This window comes from Aedes albopictus, chromosome 1 (genome assembly GCF_035046485.1).
Source record: "Aedes albopictus strain Foshan chromosome 1, AalbF5, whole genome shotgun sequence".
In the NCBI taxonomy this organism is placed as follows: Eukaryota; Metazoa; Arthropoda; class Insecta; order Diptera; family Culicidae; genus Aedes; species Aedes albopictus.
This window is the reverse complement of record NC_085136.1, coordinates 306,128,688-306,147,305: the sequence shown is the minus strand read 5'-3', so window position 1 is coordinate 306,147,305 and position 18,618 is coordinate 306,128,688. Positions and strand designations below refer to the sequence as shown.

The 18,618-nt window shown below is 41.0% G+C and overlaps 1 protein-coding gene across 12 annotated transcripts in view; it reads left to right on the top strand.

Moving 5' to 3' along the window:
- LOC109415284 (sodium/calcium exchanger 3) overlaps nt 1-18,618 on the top strand; it is a 504,848-nt gene that overhangs the window by 382,473 nt on the left and 103,757 nt on the right. The window lies entirely within an intron of this gene.

Sequence of the window (18,618 nt, the reverse complement as noted above, 5' to 3'; positions counted from 1 at the left end):
GTAGTCGGAGCCGGAGTCTTGTTGAATCTGGCCATTTGACCATCTCCAACTTGGCAACCTGGTTTGGTTAGACGATGGCCGAGTAATAATATATAATGAAAAATCATGTTGTATCTTGTGTTAAGGCGAAACTGAAAGGATTTCCTCATTTTTTGGTTTTTGATTTTTTTATTAAATAACGAAGCAATATTTTCAAAATCGGTTTTCGTACACATGTAGAGGAAAATGTTTTCCATTTTTTTGCGAAATTATGTTCAAAAATGGTTTCTGCAAAAATGAAAAACATTTTCCACCACAAAAAAAAATCAGAAGAAACCTTGATCCATACTCTACATGTGTACGAAAACCGATTTTGAAAATATTGCTTCGTTATTTAATAAAAAATCAAAAACAAAAAATTGAGAAAATGATTCCAGTTTCCCCTTAAACTCAACAACTGTGTTTGTTTTACATTTCATCGATAATTTCACGATAAATAAATTATTTTGATATGGAGATTCAAATATCAGAGAGTTCAGCTTGCTTTCTGCTTCAACAACTTGTTTCGGTATTATTTTGCTCGAAATGTTTGATGCAGTATTTTTATTGTTTTGTTTTCAATTTTTTTTGATTGTTCCTATTATAACAAATTTTGATATTGTTGTGATATTTTATCGTTAATTCTTATTACAATTTTCCACTTAACTTTCCTACCTTCAAGTCTGAACCTTTTCTTCTGTTCTTATTGTTTTTTTTACTCGGGCATTCATCCCATTTTCGGTATGACCTTTCCCAGTTATTCCATTCCCAGGAGAGGATGCTGACCGAACCATGAAGATTTATGAGGTCCCCTTCTCTCTCAGTCTCGCACCATTCGAACCTGGTTAGCAGACGTATTCCGGTGAATTTCCCTTTCACGATCGGATGCCCCCGGTGCGCTGACTATAACTCGCTTCGTTTTCGTACCTGGCGAATGTAATTTACGCTAGATACGCTTTTCATCGTCGTCGTCATCGTCGTCGCGTCGAATGACTAGCCGCCGAACCGGATGAGTGCCAGGTTATAAAAATAGTACCGAAACGCAATTATAATCATGCTTGGAAATTTTCACTTCGATAAATCATTTCACGCTGTGCTGGTGTCATTTGAATCTTGGTGCAGGATTCTGTGGCGCTTCTGTGAACTGGGAGGGGTAACGATTGAGGGAAAGGGTTGCAAACATGAGATGTTTACGGAGCTGTACCAACATATATAGAAATGTACAAAAATATCGCAAAATTAGGAAATTTCCAGTAAGAAATTGTTCTTTCAAAGCCTGCAGGAGAACGTTACAGATTCCTGGAGGAATTCCCAAGGAATTCCTGGCAGAATGCCCAAGAGTTACCTGGAGAAATTCCCAAGGAATTCCTGGAGGAATTTCCAAGGAACTGCTGAAGGAATTTCCAATTAATACCTCGAGGAATTTTCAAGGAATTCCGGGAGCAATTTCCAAGAAATTCCTGGAAGAATTTCCAAGGAATTCCTGGAGGAATTTCCGGGCAATTCCTGGAGGAATTTCCAAGGAATTCCTGGAGGAATTCCTTGAGGAATTCCCAAGGAATTCCTGGAGGAATTCGCAAGGAATTCCTGGAGGTATTCGCAAGGAATTCCTGGAGGAATTCGCAGGGAATTCCTGCAGGATTTCGCAAGGAGTTCCTGGAGGAATTCCCAAGGCTTTCCTGGAGGAATTTCCAAGGAATTCCTGGAGGAATTTCCAAGGAATTTCTGGAGAAATTTTCAAGGAATTCCTAGAGGAATTTCCAAGGAATTCCTGGAGGAATTTCCGAAAGAATTTCTAAGGAATTTCCAAGGAATTTCTGGAGGAATTCCCAAGGAATTTCTGGAGGTATTTCCAAGGAACTGCTGAAGGAATTTCCAATTAATACCTGGAGGAATTTGCAAGGAATTCCGGGAGCAATTTCCAAGAAATTCTTGGAAGAATTTCCAAGGAATTCCTGGAGGAACTTCCGGGCTATTCCTGGAGGAATTTCCAAGGAATTCCTGGAGGAATTCCTTTAGGAATTCCCAAGGAATTCCTGGAGGAATTCGCAAGGAATTCCTGGAGGAATTCGCAAGGAATTCCTGGAGGAATTCGCAAGGAATTCCTGGAGGAATTCGCAAGGAATTCCTGGAGGAATTCGCAAGGAATTCCTGGAGGAATTCGCAAGGAATTCCTGCAGGAATTCGCAAGGAGTTCCTGGAGGAATTCCCAAGGCTTTCCTGGAGGAATTTCCAAGGAATTCCTGGAGGAATTTCCAAGGAATTTCTGGAGGAATTTCCAAGGAATTCCTAGAGGAATTTCCAAGGAATTCCTGGAGGAATTTCTAAGGAATTTCTAAGGAATTCCCAAGGAATTCCTTGGAGGAATTCCCAATGAATTCCTTGGAGGAATTCCCAATGAATTCCTTGGAGGAATTCCCAAGGAATTCCTTGGAGGAATTCCCAAGGAATTCCTTGGAGGAATTCCCAAGGAATTCCTTGGAGGAATTCCCAAGGAATTCCTTGGAATAATTCCCAAGGAATTCCTTGGAATAATTCCCAAGGAATTCCTTGGAGGAATTCCCAAGGAATTCCTGGAGGAATTCCCAAGGAATTCCTGGAGGAATTCCCAAGGAATTCCTGGAGGAATTCCCAAGGAATTCCTGGAGGAATTTCCAAGGAATTCCTGGAGGAATTCCCAAGGAATTCCAGGAGGAATTCCCAAGGAATTCCAGGAGGAATTCCCAAGGAATTCCTGGAGGAATTCCCAAGGAATTCCTGGAAGAATTCCCAAGGAATTCCTGGAGGAATTCCCAAGGAATTCCTGGAGGAATTCCCAAGGAATTCCTGGAGGAATTCCCAAGGAATTCCTGGAGGAATTCCCAAGGAATTCCTGGAGGAATTCCCAAGGAATTCCTGGAGGAATTCCCAAGGAATTCCTGGAGGAATTCCCAAGGAATTCCTGGAGGAATTCCCAAGGAATTCCTGGAGGAATTCCCAAGGAATTCCTGGAGGAATTCCCAAGGAATTCCTGGAGGAATTCCCAAGGAATTCCTGGAGGAATTCCCAAGGAATTCCTGGAGGAATTCCCAAGGAATTCCTGGAGGAATTCCCAAGGAATTCCTGGAGGAATTCCCAAGGAATTCCTGGAGGAATTCCCAAGGAATTCCTGGAGGAATTCCCAAGGAATTCCTGGAGGAATTCCCAAGGAATTCCTGGAGGAATTCCCAAGGAATTCCTGGAGCAATTCCCAAGGAATTCCTGGAGGAATTCCCAAGGAATTCCTGGAGGAATTCCCAAGGAATTCCTGGAGGAATTCCCAAGGAATTCCTGGAGGAATTCCCAAGGAATTCCTGGAGGAACTCCCAAGGAATTCCGGGAGGAACTCCCAAGGAATTCCGGGAGGAACTCCCAAGGAATTCCGGGAGGAACTCCCAAGGAATTCCGGGAGGAACTCCCAAGGAATTCCGGGAGGAACTCTCAAGGAATTCCTGGAGGAATTCCCAAGGAATTTCTGGAGAAATTCCCAAGGAATTCCTGGAGGAATTTCCAAGGAATTCCTGGAGGAATTTCCAAGGAATTCCTGGAGGAATTTCCAAGGAATTCCTGGAGGAATTTCCAAGGAATTCCTGGAGGAATTTCCAAGGAATTCCTGGAGGAATTTCCAAGGAATTCCTGGAGGAATTTCCAAGGAATTCCTGGAGGAATTTCCAAGGAATTCCTGGAGGAATTTCCAAGGAATTCCTGGAGGAATTCCCAAGGAATTCCTGGAGGAATTCCCAAGGAATTCCTGGAGGAATTCCCAAGGAATTCCTGGAGGAATTCCTGGAGGAATTCCCAAGGAATTTCTGGAGGAATTCCCAAGGAATTTCTGGAGGAATTCCCAAGGAATTCCGGGAGGAATTCCCAAGGAATTCCGGGAGGAACTCCCAAGGAATTCCGGGAGAAACTCCCAAGGAATTCCGGGAGGAACTCCCAAGGAATTCCGGGAGGAACTCCCAAGGAATTCCGGGAGGAACTCCCAAGGAATTCCGGGAGGAACTCCCAAGGAATTCCGGGAGGAACTCTCAAGGAATTCCTGGAGGAATTCCCAAGGAATTTCTGGAGAAATTCCCAAGGAATTCCTGGAGTAATTTCCAAGGAATTCCTGGAGGAATTCCCAAGGAATTCCTGGAGGAATTCCCAAGGAACTCCTGGAGGAATTCCCAAGGAACTCCTGGAGGAATTCCCAAGGAACTCCTGGAAGAATTCCCAAGGAATTTCTGGAGGAATTCCCAAGGAATTCCCGGAGGAATTCCCAAGGAATTCCCGGAGGAGTTCCCAAGGAATTCCCGGAGGAATTCCCAAGGAATTCCTGGAGGAATTCCCATGGAATTCCTGGAGGAATTCCCATGGAATTCCTGGAGGAATTCCCATGGAATTCCTGGAGGAATTCCCATGGAATTCCTGGAGGAATTCCCATGGAATTCCTGGAGGAATTCCCATGGAATTCCTAGAGGAATTCCCATGGAATTCCTGGAGGAATTCCCATGGAATTCCTAGAGGAATTCCCATGGAATTCCTAGAGGAATTCCCATGGAATTCCTAGAGGAATTCCCATGGAATTCCTAGAGGAATTCCCATGGAATTCCTAGAGGAATTCCCATGGAATTCCTAGAGGAATTCCCATGGAATTCCTAGAGGAATTCCCATGGAATTCCTAGAGGAATTCCCATGGAATTCCTAGAGGAATTCCCATGGAATTCCTAGAGGAATTCCCATGGAATTCCTAGAGGAACCTAGAGGAATTCCCAAGGAATTCCTGGAGGAATTCCTGGAGGAATTCCCAAGGAATTCCTGGAGGAATTCCCAAGGAACTTCTGGAGGAATTTCCAAGGAATTCCTGGAGGAATCCCCAAGGAAATTCTGGAGAAATTCCCACGGAATTCGTGGAGTAATTCCCACGGAGTTCGTTGAGCAAACCCCATGGAATGGGAAGAATTCCTAAGGAATTCGTAGAGGAATTTCAAATGAATTCGTAGAGCAATTGCCAAGGAATTTACAAGAAATTCCTGAAGGAACTCTGAAAGTGTTCCTGGAAGTATTGTAGAAGAATTTCTATTAGAATTTCCGAAGGAGAAATTTCCGGAGGAATTCCTGAAAGAATTTCCAAACAAATTTCTGGAGCAATGTCCAAAAAATTACTGGAGAAATTCCTGGAGCAATTCCCAAGAATTTCCTGGGGAATTCTCAAGAGTTTTCTCAGCAAGTTCACTAGAATTTCCAGCGGGAATTCCTAAAGATTTGTTGGAGAAATTCCCCAGGAGATCCTGGAGGAATTCCAGGAAAAAGTTCTGGAGAAATTCCTAGAGAAATTTTCGGAGGAATTCTTGGAGGAGTTCCGGAGGAATTCCTGGATGAATTTCCGGGGGAATTTCCGGAGAAGTTCCTGGACTAATTTTCAGTGGAATTTCTGGTTGATTTCCAGAGTATTTCGTGGTGGAATTCTTGGAGGAATTTATTTAGGAATTTCTTCGGGATTTTTTTTTTGTCCCTGAGTAATTCTGGGGGAAATTTCAGACGAATTCCCGAGGAATTCTCGGAGAAAGACCTGCAGAAATTTCCAAAGAATACTCATCTAAATGAGTCTGAAGCTCATCGAAGTAAATTTTGAGCTCGTCTATATAGTTTCAAAGTTCGATTTAACTATACAAAATAAAGTTTCAGGCTAGTTATAACGAATTGAAACCTCGTCTAAATGAATTTGAAGGTCATTTGTATGAGTAAGAGGCTATTCCATATGAATCTTTTGAAACACCTCAAAGTAAATTTTAAATTTAAGAACTCGCCTAAACGATAACCAAGCTGGTCCAAATTCTAGTATGATATAAGTTGATCAAGTTTTGTCTTATTGAACCCTTAGCTCTTCGAAGTTGAACTTGAAACCTGCCTAGCGGAAGCCCAACAGTATTAAGCTACTTCAATGCTCGTCTAAACGAATTCGAAGCTGATTTGAACGAGTTCAAGTCTTGTTCAAATGATTATGAAACTCGTCTAAATTAATTCTAAGCACGTCTCAACGAGCTCCAAATTCAGTTCAACGAGATCATGCCTCATGAATTTGAAATCGAACCTCTTCTAATGGAATTCACATCTTACTTTATATTTCTCTCAATAACTATATTTAACGAAAGTGTGAGAAATTAGCCTCAGATAATGTTCACGAATGAAAAAAAAAACAAAAGAACACAATACGCGGCACATTACTTTACGGGTGCTTAGAGCAAGAATATTACGCGAATTGAAAGCTCATCTGAACGAATTGAAACCATGCCAAAAGGAACTCAAAGCTCACCCAAATGAATTCAAAGCTCGTCCATATCAGATTGAAACTGGCCTTAAAGAGTTCCAAGCTCGTCTAAAAGGGAGGTCAAATCACACATAAACGAATTGTAATCGCATTGAAAGTAAATCGAAGCCCACTCCAGATGAAGCTCTTCATGAGTGTGTAACTCGTCTAAATGAATTCTAAGCTTGTCTAAACTAGTTCAAATTACGATTTTACGAGATCAAGTCTTGACTGGTTGAATTCGATCTTCACCTAACTGAATACTAAATATAGCTAGATTCAGGAAGTTCGAAGTTCATCTTAACGAATTGAAAACTCGTCTAAACGGATGCGAAGCTCATTTGAACGAGTTCAAAACTCGTCCAAATGAGTGTTACCGTACGGTAACATTTGGTTTTGTTTAACTGTGATGTGGGACGGTAGGCTCAAATACATTGTAAAGGTAGCAACGTCCAAATTAAATCGGTGGGCGGCTGATGGGCTAACGCTACAAACGCACCTCGCAATGGATGGGTGGCTGAGCGATCGCGGCAGTCAGGTGGGCGGATGCAGGAAAACGCGGTGCTGATCGACAGTCCGTCAAAAACTGAGTGCTGGTAGGGGCGATGTAACAGCGAGGCAGCTGAGAGGAGGTCAGTAGAGAACAGACGAGCATACCGCGAGGAAGTATCCCCAGAATTTGATTGTCGAACAAAGTGTCCAAGTGGTTTTTTTTCGGAAAATATCCGTCCTACGTGTGACAGCCCGACCACCCGACTTGAGACTGTTCGAGGTGGTTTTGCCGACGGGTATTTCGATCACCATTAAGAACCAGTGATTCCCGTTTGACCCAGGCTTGGCATTAGACCCCCAGGAGTTTTGTCGACCGGGCCTCAAGCCGGACACCAAGCCGACCTCGTGGCTCCAGCTACACCATCGGAGCGTTACTCCGTTCCTGCCTGTAACTCCAGTGGGTTCTGAATTCCCCCGAGCGGTCGCCCGAGCCAGCAACCATTAGCCAGTAGTTCGTCGCTTCGTTGTCACACCGTCTGCGTCTGGCCTCCACACCTTCGCGCCTTTTCTCCGCCTGGCACGAGGTGAATCACGGTGGCCAAGGCCGCCGATCCGGTCTCTGATCCAGCCCCCGATCTGGGACGCCCGAAGCCGTCCCGCGGGCCATCAAGCTTTTGTTCTTCCACACGAACGCCAACCGTGGAAGGTCAGAACCGGCACTCATCTGTAACGACCGGCCCATCCGTCTGCGCATACCTCTACGGACTCCCTCGCTTGCGAAGCTGGTTCGCAACCGGCGCCCACGTGTGTCGCCCGGCCCATTCTTCTGTGCGTCCCTCTACGGTAACCTGTGGTGGTTGGATACCACTGCCACCCCGTCATAACCATCACCGCCCGCCGTTGAATACTATCAATAAACCGTAAGTTCATTTCAAAAATTAATTTTAGGACTCCCACATCCGAAGCTCTCCCCTACTAACACGCCCTGGGACCCGGGAGGCAGAAGACGGCCTTGTGTGCCCACCCCGGAAGCGGCCGAGGCTCAGACCAGCCGCTTGGGGCTTAGGCCAGTCCCCGTCTGGGACGGCGCAACTACTCCCGGGGTCAAAAAAGAGTTTCATGAGTTTGTAGCTTGTCTCAATAAACTATTAGCTCGATTCAACGAGTCCAAACCTTGTATAACTGGATGTGAACGACGGTTAATTGACTTTTGATGTCACACAAGCTAGCAGCTAGTCCAAACACATTCGAAACTCCCCAAGTAACACAACTTGTTATAATAAAGTATATAATACATGCTTCATACAAACGTTTATGTTTTGTTCTTACTATGAAAAACTTATTTTCGTACACTTATATCACCGAAAAAGCGCAAAAAATGGCGGCATATAAAACATCTTCATAATGTTACAAAAGATGTTTTTCAATACATTATTATAACATAACATTAAGTATCGAATATGTTTTCAGTGACATCGTAAAAACTTGTTGGCAACAGAAAAATCACGATTTATCAAATGAACACCGCAAATAATTGTGACACCTGTTTATGTGCTATTTAGTAATGGCGTTATGGCTGAAAATAATATTGAAGCCTTACATTTTATTTGTAATTTACCATCTCGATGTTCGGTTACTATGACTTAATTCCATGTGCCATTCAAAATTTCTGGTGAAATAAACACATTCACCTTCCATGCTTTCATTCGCTTTCCATCAGATCGATATCAAGAAGGGAGGTTTTGGTCATCTCTCTGATTTTGTGAGATTTTGAACAAATTTTCAGACATGCAATATGGTGGCTACTTGTCACAGCACCGTCTGGAAGTTTTGGAATGCTATTTTTAATCATTGTATTAAAGATGTACTTGTATTCGTTACATATAAATAAGGAAATTAAGTCACTTCTTCGAATGTTTGAACTCCGCTAGATAAATATTTTTTTAATTGGAATCTGTACATGAACAAACGGCTATATATACAAATATTAGTATGAAACTTTTTAGCAGGCACTGTAATCTATCAGTCCTGATAGAAAAAAAACCCAGAATATTAAAATTACGTTTGAATAACATCGGTTGTACATCCTAACAACATGTTTGTCGAATACTAATTCAATCGACTGAAATACATTGAAATAACATCATAATTACGTTTTTGCAACATCCTTTTCCAAATAGCATACAACGATGTGATTGTTGTTTTTGAATACCTGTTTTGAACATAAGTATAACAATAACAAAGTTGTAGTGCAGTTTCTGACTCCAATCTAAATGTTATGATTTGTAATGTTTCGCGGAATCAAAATTATTGTTCATAAGTGAGTTTAAGCTGCCACGTAAGTACCCAAAATGACTTTAGAAGACATATAAGGCCTGACACTGAGGTGAAATTCAATGGTGACTTTCCTCTGCCGACCCATTAGGACTAAAGCGACTTTCGCAATCGCCAAGAATTTTAGATAATATTCTTATACCCGTTAGGCAAATTTGGAGCCTGGACGACAACGAAATATCAAATACAGACAATCAACAATCGCAAAGCATAAAATATTAGTGTTAGATTAGTTGGAAAGCTTCAAGTGCAAATGATTTTCTATAAATAATGTTCAAGTGAGTGAAGAAAGACAGCGAATTGATAAACTTATACACCAACGTATTTAATACGTAAACTTAACGTATTCTTAACATGCTTCAGCCCAAAGGTTATAACTATGTCCTGCTGATGTTTTTCATATCATTTTGAATTGAAGAAAGACAATGATTTAAAACTCTAGTGCAATCAACGTTCAATTTACGTTACTCTAACTTGTGGTTTTGTTGATAAGATTTCCCAAGTAACAATTCAGAACCATTAATAAGCATGCCAGTTTAATAAACATTCTACAAAAGCGCCGACAGTTGAACAAGAGCATGTGTTGATCAAAGTGACGAACAAACATTACAAACGCTTAAAATAGAACTTTTGTACATCATATAGATGTTAATTTAATAACTAGTTGAACAAAAGTTTAAAGAAAGTTGTTTAGGAATTACCGTCAATAGCATAATAATGTTGTAACAATGTTAGAACAGAAGCTGCTTCTAACTCATTAGATGTCGTTGTTCCACATATGATTCTCAGTGGAACAAGTAGCTTAAGTATAGTTTAATAATACTTGCTTGGTCATTTTATTCAGTTGCTGATTAGTAGTGTAATAGTAACACATCATAGTCATTGTTCGCCATGTTCACAATTGTAAATCTGATCACTGTTTTTAAGCCCGTACTGGATTAAACATTAACCAAGAGAGTTGCAGCAGCAAATAATTATATACCGAACACCTCAACTTACCTTTAAAACTACAATGATGAACGATAGCGAAACCACTGAACTTCAAAAACGGCAGCTGAAGCCCCTCTAACTACCATCGGCAGAAAGTTCCTCAGTGGCTCGTTTCTCCTGCATGCCACTACACGGATTGAACATTGTTTTCATCAGGCTCGAGATCCACTTAATGCCTGATGCTTTTCACTGAAATCACACACTTCCGATACGAAAAATGTTAAAAACTATTTAAACACAGCTCAATTGACTGGATGTTCAAAATGTAGTAATTTTGCTGGTAATTTTGCAAAACAACAACATCAGCTACAGACAGCTACTGTTAAGCTACAGTAGCACTGCAGATGAACAAACCTTGCTAAAAGGTTTATAAGCATGAACAAACGATGCGGTAATGATTAATCAAACATTGATCAGCTTTAATGTTGATCTAGACAATTAGTCGAATAATATTACTCAAGCGATGTTTATTCAACGCATGAAAGGAAAAGTCGTCGGCTTAATATTTAAATACTGCTATTTTTTTTTTTAATCTTGTATCCCGGATTGGAGCAGAGCAGATGCAGACGACAGTGAAGCAGTAGGTCCCGAGTTCGAGTCTTGTCATTGTTGAAAGTTTTCCATAAACATGTAATTAAAATGCACAGCTGTAAGTAATTTATAGTTTTTTCAAGTTTAATATATGTAAAAAAATGAAAAATAACAATTTATTTTTGCCAATTAATTGGTACAGTAATATTGAAGAAACGTTTAACAAACATGTTTGCAGCATTTGTTCTATCAAATCTTTAAATAGACATGATATCCATGTTTTGATTGTATTGTGATGGAATGATTGTTGTAGAAAGCTTGTTTTTATGAACCTAGCAGCTAATTGGTAAAAATGGTTTCCATGATCTTTATTAGACGATTATACAAAAAAAAAACATCATACAACTTGATTTAATCAACGTTGAAGAAAAGCTTCTAATATTTTTGTAAATAGCTGATGATTTTGACGTTGAACAACAGTTGCATAACCAAGGAACAATCATTGAAAAAACATGCATTTCTCAATGCTTATACAACGGTCGTTGTTGAACAGATTCTCCATTTCTAGGCTAACAAGAGTTGAACAAAAGTTTCGGTTCCAGTAAACCAAATATTATTCCACATTTGGTTTAATAACAATGGTTTGAGAAACCTTTCTTAAATTAATAATTGTTTCTTGGGTTTTCAGTGACTTGTTATTGCTAAACATAGTTAAAACATGATTTTAACATAGGATGTGTTCAGATTCGATTATAGTACTATACTACAACATCTTTTTCAAATATAACTCTCAAAGATGTTTCCTGTGTTACTTGGGTCGTCTAAATAATTACAAAGCTCTTATAAACCCAAGCTACACACATGGTTACAAAACAGTCACGACAGCGTATGTAAGGGTTGCGCAGTAAGTCACAGTAACTTCTGTGCAACCCTTACATACGCTGCCGTAACTGTTTTGTAACCATGTGTGTTGCTTGGGAACGTTAGCGATGCTCGTCTAACTGTGTTCAAATGCACACTCGCTTAAGTTCGAAGCTTGCTTGAATGTATTGGGAGGACGTCAAACGAGTTAGAACTAGTCCTAATCAATGGGATGGCCTAATATGACTGACTCGTTCAAATAAGCCATGGGACTGCAGGAAATCGAACAAACCATTTGGTGTTGAGAACGACTGAAAGCTTCTCAAGTTGATATCCTGACTCGACGTAATGTGAGTGCAAAGCCCATTAAATCGAGTCAAATTGAATTCTAAAACTAACTGAATGAGTCCACAACTCGTTTAAACACATCTAGACTAACTTGAAACTCGTCTAAACGAGCAGTTAGCATCTAAACGCATGCTCGACTCAACAAGTGGGGAGCACGTCCAACGAGTTAATGACTCTATTCCACTTGATATGAGCTCGTCACACCAGGTCCAAGGGTCTTATAAACAAGCTCACCACAAAAAGGCTCAAGTTTTACCTCGGCGGGTTCATTATATACCTCATCAAGTTCAAACTCGTCTAAATGAGTTTATAAATCGTTCAATTATAATAATTTATGTTCAAAACTCGTGGTGATCCATACTATTTAAGATTAAGCGAGAAATCGTCTAAATGAGTCCAAAACTGATCCTAATCAGAGTAAAATCTAAATATTAGACCAGTCCACATAAATGTTAACACCGACTAGTATGAACGTTTTTAAATCTTGTCCACGTTTATTCAAAACCCATTGAAACGAATTCAAACCCGTCCAAATGAATTCCCTGCTCGTTGAAACAAGTTCACGTCTTGATATAACTAGTTCAAACCCATTAGAACGAGCAGGAAGCCAGTTCAAATGCGTTCAAAACTCGTCTTATGAGGTTTAAATCACATCTGAATGGGCTCACTACTCAATTTAACAACGATCGTGGATCGTTCTATCGAATGTTTAATCTAGAAGCATGTCCATACACTAACCTAAATGAGTTCGTAGCTGGTCTAAATCAGCCTACAGTAAGTAATATCGAAGTCAAGTGTCGTACACGCGAGCTCAAAACTCGTCTATTTAAATGAATCAAAGGCTTGTGAAAATGTGTTCAAATAATGTGTGTAGACGAATGCAATCACCGACTGAATTAATTGAAAAGTACAGTCAACTTCGCGAGTCTTAACCCCAGTAAATTCGTATGAAGAAGCAAAAAATCTACACTCATTTACACAAGAGAAAAACTCGTCTGAACCGGTTTGATACTCGTCTAAATGATTTCCAGTCATTTTATACGAGTACTATATCAATTCAGTTGGATTTGAGGCTTATCTGAATAAGTTCAAGATTCGTCTAAACTAATTGACAAATTGTTTAAATGGGAGTTCCCATTGCAGATTTTTTTAAAATTATTGTATGTTTTATGAAATAAAAATAGAAAAAAATATTAAAATAAGGAGTTTAAATCTCGTCTAAATATATTGAAATTTCGTTTGAACTATATCAAGACGCATTCAAATAAGCCATGTGCTCATATAAACTATGCTCGTCCAGTCTAACTGAATTCATTCAAGCCTTGTCTAAATAACTTCGAAAGTCGTCTAAACTATTTTCAAAATTGTTTATAAAACTGTTTCCATTGCAGAATTGTTTATATAATTAAAGATTTCATGAATTTAAAAAAGAGAACGGGTTTCTTCTTCTATCTACAAGGTTGGCCGATTTTTGGTTTTTCAATTGTGCTTCAGCTTCGAATTTAGACGAGATTGATACTTGGTTTGAAGACCAGTTTACCCTCAGTCATAATTATGCGAGCCTTGGTACTTGTTTGAAAATCCATTATCAAGATTTTCAAACAAGTACCAAGGCTCGCATAATTATGGCTGAGGGTAAACTGGTCTTCAAACCAAGTATGAATCTCGCCTAAATTCGAAGCTGAAGCACAATTGAAAAATCAAAAATCGGCCAACCTTGTAGATAGAAGAAGAAACCCGTTCTCCTTTTTAAATTCATGAAATCTTTAAAACCTCATCTATGAGAAAGCACAGCAACTCCCATCCGCCCATCCCATCGGCAAACATTATGCAAACGTCATCAGGAGAACCTTTTTGCCTCGGAATCAGACAAACCGAAAGAAAAAATCAGACCCCTTAACCCCCTCTTTCCTAAACCAACAACAGTCTACATAAATGCTTTCCACCCTCCGGGTCCTGAGGGCTCCACCACCGTCATCGTCGTCGTTAGCGAAAGGGTTGCTGCCGTTTCCATTGTGCCATTGCATTGCTGGTCTTGTCTTATTTGGAGAGTCTGGGTGTCTGGCCCAGCCCAGCCGAAACCGTTCCCCGGTGAGAAATTGTCTACGGCCGACGACGACCGAATTCGCACAAAGGTCGACAATGACGACCGGAATTTAACACGGGCACTACTGGAGGCAGATGGCAGCCTCCAGTGGAGCAGTTTTTCCCTCATATGCGGGAAGTAAATGTTAGCTTTTCGGATTTGTGTGTTGCTACCTGGTACATGCTCTTGTTCTGGCGAAAGCCAGTGGAAAAGGTTCGAATTTCGGGAATGGAGTACTTGTTTTCAATAATTGTGTGGATAAGAATAGATGTTGACTAGAAGCTTTTCGTTTTTTTTAAAATTTAACCATCCCATTTCAAAAACAAAAAATTGGAAAAAAAATAACTTATTCTTTTTATTTTTGATTATGTTTTTCTTTTTTTTTGTCATTCATGGAAAATTGGAAAGATCGTTAAAATAAACTCGTTTCATCTTTAATAGGCTTTGTTTATATGATTTCAATTTTGGTGTTCTCACTCATTATTGTATTTTTTTTCTATTTTTTTATTTTTGGTGAGATCGTTCGATTTATATTTTTAATATTTTTTTATTGTTTTTTTTTTTATTTTATTCATTTGCTTCAAGCTTTCAACCAAGAATTCAACTGGGTGAGCTCGGTGAGCTCGTTTCATTTCGTCATTTCAAGATTGGGAAAACTGTGGTAATCTTATTGAAATAGCCGTGAGAATGTGACATTTCAAAAAGACAATCAGTACCAGCAATGGAGAAACAACCCACAAAAACCCGAAACTTCCAACTGCATCGGAGGACAACCGTACCTGAACGAGGTTGACGGTCGTGTAATCGCTGTGGGCTTTTTCTGCTGCTACCGCTCGGTAATCCAGTAGGTACCAGCAGCCAGTCAGCCACAGCAGTGCTCATTCAAACACAGCTTATTCACTCCGAGATGAAGGAGGATGAAGATGTCTTTCAAACCCCACACGGTGTGTGGCAGTCAGTGCCACAAATCTGCCCCGAGAGAATTGCGTTTTCGCTTTGGTTAAGGGAAGAGAGACGTTCGTTTGTTCGTTGCTCAAAAACGGTTATGTTGTCCTTCCGTTCCGTACGACGATTGTGCTTGACAGGATTTCGGATGCATGTTGGCTTTTTTGGGGAGTTGTTCACAAAATCCCAACTGTCCGTTTGTTACGTGAAAGCATTCAAACACGATGTGTTTTGATTGAAGCAAACGAGAGGAGTTTCGAGTGAAAGAATCGTTTGAGCGTTTTGTACATTTCTTTTGTCTTTTTCTAGTGGGACAAAACATCGAAATTTTCTCATATGCAGCGCTTTTTGGTGATACTGAGTTACTGTTGGATTGCAGTTTAGTGCTGTTCTAGCCAGAATCTAGCTTTAAAGTATTTTTAAATCGGCAAAGCTGGATCTCAGAATTTGATTGAAAGTAAACACTCATGTTAAGACGAGTTAGTGCAGTCCTTGCGGCAAAATTGCTCCAATTTCCGGAGAAGAAATGCTCCACTCACTGGAGCAGAATTGATTCATGTTTAAGAGCAGAAGTGCTCCAGTCTCTGGAGCAGAAGTGCTCCAGTCTCTGGAGCAGAAGTGCTCCAGTCTCTGGAGCAGAAGTGCTCTAGTCTCTGGAGCAGAAGTGCTCCTGTTTTGGAGCAGAAGTGCCTCTGGAGCAAAATTGCTCCAGCCTCTGGAACCGAACTGCTCCAGCCTCTGATGCAGAATTTCTCCAGCCTCTGGAGCAGATTTGCTCCAGCCTCTGAAGCAGAATTGCTCTAGCCTCTGGAGCAGAATTGTGCTAGCCTCTTAAGCAGAATTGCTCCAGCCTCTGAAGCAGAATTGCTCCAGCCTCTGAAGCAGAATTGCTCCAGCCTCTGAAGCAGAATTTCTCCAGCCTCTGAAGCAGAATTTCTCCAGACTCTGAAGCAGAATTGCTCCAGCCACTGGAACAGAATTGCTCCAGCCTCTGAAGCAGAATTGCTCCAGCCTCTGAAGCAGAATTTCTCCAGCCTCTGAAGCAGAATTTCTCCAGACTCTGAAGCAGAATTGCTCCAGCCACTGGAACAGAATTGCTCCAGCCTCTGAAACAGAATTGCGCTAGCCTCTTAAGCAGAATTGCTCCAGCCTCTGAAGCAGAATTGCTCCAGCCTCTGAAGCAGAATTTCTCCAGCCTCTGAAGCAGAATTTCTCCAGACTCTGAAGCAGAATTGCTCCAGCCACTGGAACAGAATTGCTCCAGCCTATAAAACAGATTTGCGCTAGCCTCTTAAGCAGAATTGCTCCAGCCTCTGAAGCAGAATTTCTCCAGCCTCTGAAGCAGAATTTCTCCAGACTCTGAAGCAGAATTGCTCCAGCCACTGGAACAGAATTGCTCCAGCCTCTGAAGCAGAATTTCTCCAGCCTCTGAAGCAGAATTTCTCCAGACTCTGAAGCAGAATTGCTCCAGCCACTGGAACAGAATTGCTCCAGCCTCTGAAACAGAATTGCGCTAGCCTCTTAAGGCGAAACTGGAAGCATTTGCTCACTTTTTGGTTTTTGATTTTTTATTAAATAACGAAGCAATATTTTCAAAATCGGTTTTCGTGCACATGTAGAGCATGGATCAAGGTATCTTCTGAATTTTTGTTGTAGTGGAAAATGTTTTTCGTTTTTGCAGAAACCAGAAGATACCTTGATCTATACTCTACATGTGCACGAAAACCGATTTCGAAAATATTGCTTCGTTATTTAATAAAAAATCAAAATCCGAAAAAATGAGAAAATGCTTCCAGTTTCGCCTTAAGCAGAATTGCTCCAGCCTCTGAAGCAGAATTGCTCCAGCCTCTGAAGCAGAATTTCTCCAGCCTCTGAAGCAGAATTTCTCCAGACTCTGAAGCAGAATTTCTCCAGCCATTGGAACAGAATTGCTCCAGCCTCTGAAACAGAATTGCTCCAGCCTCTGAAGCAGAATTGATCCAGCCTCTGAAGCAGAATTGCTCCAACCTCTGAAGCAGAATTGCTCCAGCCTCTGAAGCAGAATTGCTCCAGCCTCTGAAGCAGAATTGCTCCAGCCACTGGAACAGAATTGCTCCAGCCTCTGGAGCAGAATACTGGAATACGATACTGGAGAGAATCCTCTCAAGATTCTGAAGAGAATCCTCTCAGGAATCTGGTGAGAATACTCTGAGGGTTCTGTAAAGAACCCTCTCAGGATTCCGAAAAAAAAATTCTCCCAGAATTCTGGAGAATATCCTCTCAGGATTCCGGGGAGAATCCTCTCAGGTATCTGAAGAGAATCCTGTCAGAATTCTGAAAAAAATTCTCACAGGGTTCTCTCCATAATCATCTCAGGATTCTGAAGAGAATCCTCTCAGGATTCTGGAGAGAATCCTCATAGGATTCTAGAGAGAATCTTCTCGAGATTCTGTAGAGAATTTTCTCAGAACTCTTAAAAGAATCATCTCAGGATTCTGAAGAAAATTCCTTCAGAATTCTGGAGAGAACCCTCTGGGATTCTAGGAACAATTCTCTCAGGATTGTGAAGAAAATTCTCCCAAGTTTCTGGAGAGAATCGTCTCATGATTCCGGAAAGAATCATCTCAGGATTCTGGTCTCAGAATTCTGGAGAAAATCTTCTCAGGATTCTGGAAAGAATCCTCTCAGGGTTCTGTAAAGAATCCCCTCTGGATTTTGTAGAAAATTCTCTCAGGATTCTGGAGAAATTCCTCTCAAGATTCTGTAGAGTATCCTCTTAGGATTCTGGAGAGTATCTTCTCAGGATTCTGGAGAGTATCTTCTCAGGATTCTGAAGAGAATCCTTTCAGGATTCTGGAGAGGTCCTCTCAGGATTCTGGAGAGAATCCTCTCAGGATTTTGGAGAGAATCCTCTCAGGATTCTGAAGAGAATCCTCACAGGATTCTGGAGAGAATCCTCTTAGGATTCTGGAGAGAATCCTCTTAGGATTCTGGAGAGAATCCTCTCAGGATTCTGGAGATAATCCTTCCAGGATTCTAAAAAAAAATCTTCCAGGATTTTGAAGAAAGTCCCTTCAGGATTCTTGAGAGAATCCTCCCAGCATTCTGTGGAGAATCCTCTCAGGATTCTGGAGAGAATCCTCTCAGGATTCTGGAGAAAATCCTTTCAGGATTCTGGAAACAATCCTCTCAGGATTCTGGTGAGAATCCTCTCAGGACTCTAGTGAGAATCCTCTCTGGATTATGAAGAGAATTCTCTCAGGATTCTAGTGAGAATCCCCTCAGGATTCTTGTGAGAATCCTCTCTGGATTCTGGTGAGAATTATCTCAGGATTCTGCTGAGAATCCTCTCAGGATTCTGCTGAGAATCCTCTCAGGATTCTGGTGACAATCCTTTCAGGATTCCGGTTAGATTCCTCTCAGGATTCTGGTGAGAATCCTCTCAGAATTCTGGTGAGAATCCTCTCAGGATTTTGGTGAGAATCCTCTCAGGCTTCTGGAGAGAATCCTCTAAGGCTTCTGGAGAGAATCTGCTCAGGATTCTGGAGAGAATCCGCTCAGGATTCTGGAGAGAATCCTTTCAGGATTCTGGAGAGAATCCTTTCAGGATTCTGGAGAGAATCCTTTCAGGATAATGGAGAGAATCCTTTTAGGATTCTGAAGAGAATCCTCTGAGGATTCTGAAGAGAATCCTCTCTGGATTCTGGAGAGAGTCCTCTCTAAATTC